Raw genomic sequence first — 8116 nt, forward strand, 5'->3', positions numbered from 1 at the left:
TGACAGGAAGCTTGACCGAATTTGGAGGCCAAAAGACAAAAATGGCAGCTCGTTTTTCAACATTGAGGTAAAAATTCTAGGGTTTTAGTGGAGAAGGACACTACAGCACTTACAGCAGATCTAACTCTGGTTACTTTTCCAAAAGAGAATTCTTCTTCGTTTTGAGACCTTCATGAGAGCTCCCATGGAGTGCTAGCGAAGATCTCTCCTCCCCTCCTGGATCTCAGTCTCCCACCAAGTTTAATATGTGGCATGGCCCTCTATGCATCGCATGCTTGAAGGCAAGCACCGTTTTGGGGAGTTTTTGAGCCAGGTGGACTATCATACATTCTAGGACAGCTCTCTTCATGACAAGAATGCCTCAATGTCAGTCACGCAGGTTGTACCTAGAAATCAGGGGCTGTTATAGCACCCACATTTGCATTTGAATCCTATCAATCCAATACGCTTATTGCAAGTAAAGCATCGATTTGGTGGTTGGTGCGAAGGTTCTTGTGGTAGTATTGGTGTAGATGAGACAGATCCATCATCAGAAGGCTGCAGGCTACGAGAATCCTCACTGCTTGCATGATTGATCTCTTCGCCTTTCTTTAGCTTTGCTTCCTTTAGTAATGACCCAGCTACATCCTTCATCTGCACATAGGCCGCGATCTTTGATGCCCTTGTCTACTTCAAGACAAGCTCTCTATAGCACTTGGAGCACAGATTCATGGTGGTAGCACTGCCGAAGAAGCCACATTTGTTTGCACAAAACACAAGACCTTCAGGCGACTGGCAACTAGTCTCATCCTTGTCCATCTTCCAGCTTTCCTGAGCCGTGGAAGCTCACTCCAGAAGAGCAGTGAGGGTAACGAGAAGGTGCAGGACTTGCTACTACTGGATGTCACGCCTCTGTCTCTTGGTCTGGAGACCAAGGTGAATTAGTATCCCCTTAACCTTGCATTGTTAGCAACAGCAAGAGACAATTTGTACTTGCATTTGACGTCTCACCACGTGCCTCAATCCCCAATAGCGTGAACTGGAATGGGCGCACACATTCACCAGAAAATGATGAGCTTGAGTCGAGTGATGACACAGATCAGCACCGTTTGCAAGAATTAGAGCATAATGGAATTATCATGTCAGTAGGGGCAGCTATGGCTAATGCTAGACTCCACAATATCCCCAACCTGGTAAGGCACATGGGTCCAATCTCTGGTCAAAGAAGAATGGATAGCAAAGGTGTTTGATGTCAAGCTTAGAAGTGTTTGATGTCTGGCTTATGAAGTATTAGAATATCGAAGAGGAGATGCTCGGAACTATTGGTGCACAACAAAAAGAAAATCCCTGCCACAAGCTCCTATTCTTTCTGTGCTCCACTATCCAGCACTTCAGCTAAGGTGCCTATGCTTCCTTCAGCCTCTGCAATGGCAACCCTTCCGTCATCTATGGAGGGCAAGTTATAAAGACAGCAATAATAATCAGTTGAGATGAATCTCTAGATCTTGATCTGCACCCTTTTTTCTCTGAGTAGCCCATCTTTGTCCTACTTCTGCCAGACTTGGGAGTCTCATAAGGATTTGCAGTGTGTACTGTGGTAGGATTTACAGTGTGCAGTGTACTGTAGGGTGGTAAGGGATCTCTTTACCAAGCAGTGTTACACCAGCTTTGAAGATATGCAACAAGTAAAGCAGTGCTAAAGATCTTGCTCATTGTCCAAAAAGCACCATTTGACAAGGTTTCATGCCATGATAATTGCTTTGAGGGCAGTGGATCAGTGCTGGTTACATAAGTTTTGATGATATGCAAAAAGGGAAGCAGTGTTACATCAGTTTTGAAGATATGCAACAAGTGAAGCAATACAGGTTCATTAGAGTAATGAACACAGTAAAAGAGAACTTGCAAAGATGTATCAGTGGAAAATATAGTAGCCACAGTGGATGCCCAGTGATTTGCTACTATGGACAAGGTTTTCATCATTCTAAAACTATCCTAGTGGCTTGGTGATTTAAAAAAAAAAATTCAGATTTGTACTCATTCAAGCTGTCAATCATTATTGCCTTCCTTGTTATGACCATCCCAGTGTCCTATTGAATCTTTGTGGAGCCACTCATCCTATGATTCAGTAATGTTAGAACCTACTTATTTGGTTGGACTTGTGTGGAAGCTTTAGCAAAAGGGTGCTCGACCTTCATGGTGCAAGAATAATTAAGCACAGGCCTAACAGTAAGGCATTTCCATGGCAGGGTGTGTGAAGACCCTTTCATGACAATTGGTGGTGTTGGGCATGTTGGTCAGAGATGCAATGCAGCTACTTGCTCACCATCAAGTTTTGAGATCAGTAGGTCACTGAAATAATTCTGGGCATAATTCTCACCATTGTCTCAGCAGGTGCTCTCGTAATAGGAAGAGCAAGCTTGGGGTCCTTGAGACATCCTATTATGCTTATTGGATTTTATATGGGGTGCTTTGCAATGCTTGAGAGTTATATGGTCAGAGGTGTATAAAAGTGTGCTGGGTTATTTTCTACCAATGCATAAATAACTTCAGTTGAACCACTATTTGAGACTTTTGGTGTGTTGAATTGTGCAAGTTTTGTAACGAACAAAAATACTGATACACATTCAGTTCTCTTCTAAGTAGACAACAAAGAGATTCCCAAAGCTCTGCTCAAGAACCTTACATGTAGGTACTGCTGACTAGAAGATTGCACCAAATTGTACATTTTGGTAGTACAGAGGAGAGTGTTTGTCATAGAGGCACGGAATGGATTGAACGACTTGTCTCATGCCCCTTGTAAACAAGTTTGTACAGCCAAAGCTAAGCATGAAGTTGTCCCTAATTTAAGCCGAGCTCCTTTAATTCTGTACACTGTATTCTATGGAATGTGCTTAATACATTTTGAAGATGTTTTGCAAAGTCATGTAAGTCTAGAGAATGTTTGAAACTAGATGCCTTGTAACAGCTTGGTTGATTTATGCCTGACGCAAAGCCTCTGAGCCAAATACGAGGGTCCTGACTTCAACTGTAAGGCAGTGAATGAGATCACTACAACTTAGCTTCAAGGCTTCAACCTGTTTTGTAGCCCTGGTAGACAACAGTGAGCAACATTAGTAGGCAGCATGTATGCATATACTCAATCACATTGTCCCTATGGACAACAACATAGTTCCTATCAACAACATGCATATGGAGATTCCTATGCCACACAACCATATGGGCAGCTGCCTCACGGAGACCCCGATGCAATGCAGGAGTGGCAAGCAAGTGATTATGACCGACATCATGCCGATACCTATGCTCATGGACTTGCCAATCATCATACTTATGGTCAGCCTAGGATGCAAGGACACCATTGTAGTCATGTTGGACAGTCATCATGCAATCTTGCGCAGCATGTTTATGGGCAACAATATGACCAAAGTTTTGGTAGTAGGCAACATCAAATAGATGTATTTGGGCAGCAGCATGAACATTCTTGTGACATGCATTCTCATAGAGATTATGGATAGCATGACCAATGCTATGGGATCAATGATCAAAGGCAGCATGCTTATGACGGTTATGCGTGTGATGTGCAGTAGGGCTATTATCACCACATGCAGTATGGACAGCACGAGTATCATTATGAGCAGCAGCCACATTGCTACGACCATCCATATGGACAGCATGAGCATTATGGTCATGAGCATGGACATCCATCTGTTGTATATGAGCAATATGCTTATGTACGTGAGCAGCAAACATCAGTGGAAGCAAATGCATATGCTCAACCAAATTGTCCCTCTGATGCACAGCAGGACTATTATCACCATATGCAGTATGGATAGCATGAATACTATTATGAGCAGCAGCCACATTGGTATGACCATCCATATGGATAGCATGAGCATTATGGTCATGAGCATGGACAGCCATCTATTGTACATGAGTAGCAAGATGACTATGAGCAGCATGTCAGAACTATTACTGAGCTGACCAATGGTGATGAGCAGGTGTGTAAATTGCTATCTAAGGCTAAATGCATTAGACATCTTACTAGTGATACGATACGGGAATTGCATGCTGCGGGCTTATGCTATCGATGTGCTAAGCCAATATCTTGTAATCATCAAGCCACATGCAAGGCAAAGACTGCCAAAATACTCTTGGTATTAGATTATTATGATGCAAAGGATGGAGAAGATCTTGTTGAAGACCATTTTGGTATGGGTCCACAACAAGAACCTCAGTTTAAGAAAGAAGACCATGGGCAGCATGTGGATTTGGATGATCATGACCCCATGCGGGAGCCCCTTCAATCCACAGACTTGGAGTTTAAATGCTTGGACATCACTAAGAATGCAGGGTCCATGAATATGCAGCACTTAGGGGTTGATGCAGTCCATGCAATGGTGACTTCAGCTTCATATGCTTCAGTCATACAGAGCATGGTGATGCCTGAGAGGCTTATGGAAGAGCTAGCAAATACTACCATGCTGATCATGCTTCCAGCTGTACTTGACTTTGACCTCATGGAAGCTGATACAATGCATGGCAGTGATACCACTTTCCCTTTTGATCCGGGTGGCTATAGGCTGACCTTGATCCTCTGCATAGACTAGTACTACTCTTGAATATTAGGCAATCTTTTACTGGGTCTATGCCAAGAACCCCCCCACTATCTTTTGCCACTTGTAATGCTGTACAGTGTAGTACTCTGCAGCCCACTACTTGGCTATACCAATAAGTCTGATCTTTGTTTTTGAGGACAAAAACTTCATTTTGAGTGGGGATGGATTGTAATGGGGGGAAATAGGAAAATACTTAGGTCAAGTTGACCTAAGTATAAAAGGGGTAAGGGACACTGCATGGGCACCATTTTGATGAATATACATTTGTCCTTTCACCTTCTTCACCTTCTTCCCTGTCCTTCCATGGCTGCCAGCCATTTCTCTCTCCTCTTCTTGCCTTTGTCTCTCTACTTCTAGTCTTTCTCTCTCCTCGTCACCCTCTTTCTCTCTCTTCTTTTTACCTTTCTCTCTCCTCTCCCTCTTCTTTTGCAGCCCTTCTCTCTCTCTTTCCTTTTAGTTAGGACAGTTAGGTCTCCTTCATTACAGCACTGCTATGGACAGGACCTAGTAGTCAGACAGTATCCCCATGGACAGGAAGATTGAGGAGCTCACCGTCCACTAACACCAGTATGTCAGTGCGGGGAGATATGATGTCGTGGACAGCAAAGGAAAAGAGAAAGTTTTTGAGGATGTATCTGGGATGATGACACCTGGTAGAATGACTTCTGGATATGAGTCTACTGACACTTTAAATAGTGAACTTGGTATTCCGACTGTCTACACGCTTGGTGCAAGGTAGCTGGTGCAAGGCAGAGCAGGTACATTCCGCCTCATGAGAGAGGGGAATCGAGCAGTGTATCACAGCCTAGACGCTCAGAGAGGGTTAGATACCCTGTTGACAGGTTGACATATAGTGGCTACACTGCAAAGCATTATGCTTTCATGACAAAAGTGATGGAGATCAAAGAACCAGGTACATATGTTGAAGTAGTGGAAGATGAGAACTGGTGTGCAGCCATGGATGAAGAAATGAAAGCCTTGGCTGAAAATAAGACATGGGATCTTGTGCCACTGCCTGAAGGAAAAAAGACCATTGGCTGCAAATGGGTCTACAAAATCAAATGCAAGTCGGATGGCAGTGTGGAAAGGTACAAAGCTAGGCTAGTTGCTAAGGGGTATGCCCAATAGTATGGACTTGATTATGAGGAAACATTTAGCCTTGTTGCCAAGATGGCAACCATACACACTGTGATTGCTTTGGCTACTGATAGAGGCTGGAAATTACAGCAGATGGATGTGAAGAATGCCTTTCTTAATGGTGACTTAGCAGAGGATGTCTATATGGTTCAGCTAGAAGGGTATGTTCACCCTGATTTTCAACATTATGTATGCAAGCTGAAAAATGTACTGTATGGGCTGAACAGGCTCCGAGAGCTTGGCATGCTAGGATCAGTAACTACTTGCAGAGGTTGGAATTTACTGTTGGTAGGGCTGATCACAACCTATTTACAAAGAAGACTGACAGTGGCTTGGTAGTGTTGATCATATATGTTGATGATTTGACAATCACTAGTAATGATAACTTGGGCATATAGCATGTAATGAAGATGCTAAAATCTGAATTTGACATGAAAGATCTAGGTGAATTGAAGTATTTTTTTGGTATTGAGGTAATTAAGGCTGAAAATAGTTTATGGTTGATGCAGAAACATTATGCCATGGAAATGTTGAAAAAGTATGGCATGGCTGAATGCAAACCATTGGATACACCCCTTGATCAGAATGTCAAGTTGGACATTAGCATTGGAGCTGAAATTCAGGATGTGACTATGTACAGGCAGATGGTTGGAAGTATGATCTACTTGACCATCACTAGGCTAGATTTGAGTTATGCAGTTGGGCTCATAAGTCAGTTTATGCAGAAGCCCAGGAAGCCACATTTGGATGCTGTTAGGCGGATTATGAGATATGTTAAGTCCACTGTAGATTATGGGCTGTTCTATATGAGAGATAAGCCCTTGAAACTGGTTGGATACACAGATGTGGATTGGGCAGGATGCTCATATGATCGCAGATCTACGAGTGGTTATGCTTTTGGCTTTGGAAGTGGCATGATCAGCTGGAGCAACAAGAAGCAACCAACGGTTGCATTGTCTAGTACTGAGGCAGAGTATAGGGGTGCTGCATTGGCAGCATGTGAGATTTCATGGCTGCTCAAGCTTATGGTTGATTTGGATATTCAGGTGGATGCTCCAGTGACCTTATTATGTGAAAATCTCAGTAGTGTACTCCTGGCAACGAATCCAGTATACCATGCTAGGACAAAACACATAGAGGTACACTACCATTTTATTAGAGAAATGGTTCTTGCAGGGAGAGTAGATCTTATGCATGTGAAGACTGATGAGTAGGTTGCACATATCTTTACCAAGTCTTTGAGTAAAGATAAGTTTAGTAGTTTTAGACAGCTACTTGGAGTTCATCAGATGATTTGAGCTTGAGGGGGAGTGTTAGAATATCATGCTCATATTATTCTCCTGTTAGTATGTATGACCGACATTAGCCTTGTCCAGCTGTATCAACAAGTGTGGGTCATTAAATAAGTCGGTGATCTTAGACCCAGTGTGAATGGTCCTACGGACCTTAGTACTATTGTATACACTTATGCTATGTGTGTGGTTATGAGATAATGAATGGAAGAAGAAGAGAGCATGCTTGCTCTTCACCCTGTCTCTACCTCTCTCAATCTCTACAAAACTCACTCCTGAATTGTCCTATTCATACACTCAACCATACCATTTTGGGGTGGGGTATACGAGGCGGTCAATTGACGCTTAATACCTCTCTCATCACAAAACTACTCAAAGGCTTTAGAATCATACTTAGCCCCCATTGTTAGATTATAGGCATTTTAGCCAATATTTAGATTGGTTCTCAACAAAAGCAAGCCAATGCATAAAGGTATCCAAGACATTCGATTTTTGCTTTATGGGATATATCCAAATTGTATGTGAGTAATCATCAATGAAAGTAACAAAATACATTGCACCACCTAACGACTTGCACGGCATAGATCCATAAACATCAGAATGAATAAGAGCTAGAGACTCACCTATACACATAATGCCAAACTTCTTATGCGAGTTACAAGTCTACCAGCCATAAAAATAATGATCACAAGAATCAAAATACTCATAGTCAAGGGGTGGAAGATACTACAAATGGGTAAGCATTTTCATTCCCTTTAATGACATGTGTCCAAGGCAACAAGGCAACGATGCCATAACAATACATGTGGTATAGTAGCCATTATCAAAACAAGGCTAATAGACCTATATACAAGTAAGGGATAAAGAGTGCCAAACTTGGCACTTTGTGCTACGATCTATGGGTAAGCTTTCATGAGGAATCACAAAAGGATACAACATAACTTGCATCATCCAACTATCTAGTTGAAAGCAACCTTTTGGTCAAAGCTAAAACATGGCATACATTATGTAAAGTAAACATATTGCTTGAAGGAAACTGCAACAGTTGGACATCTTCAATACCAACAATATCCAAGGCTAGGTCATTATTCAATC

General features: G+C 42.4%; 1 pseudogene; it reads right to left on the reverse strand.

Moving 5' to 3' along the window:
- Positions 1-263: 263 nt before the first annotated feature.
- LOC148015315 (zinc finger A20 and AN1 domain-containing stress-associated protein 2 pseudogene) lies at positions 264-1011 on the reverse strand (annotated as a pseudogene).
- Between the last annotated feature and the right edge of the window lie 7105 nt (positions 1012-8116).

Source organism: Lygodium microphyllum, chromosome 24 (genome assembly GCF_053477565.2).
Source record: "Lygodium microphyllum isolate KBCC chromosome 24, Lygodium_microphyllum_v1.1.10, whole genome shotgun sequence".
NCBI classification, from domain to species: domain Eukaryota; kingdom Viridiplantae; phylum Streptophyta; class Polypodiopsida; order Schizaeales; family Lygodiaceae; genus Lygodium; species Lygodium microphyllum.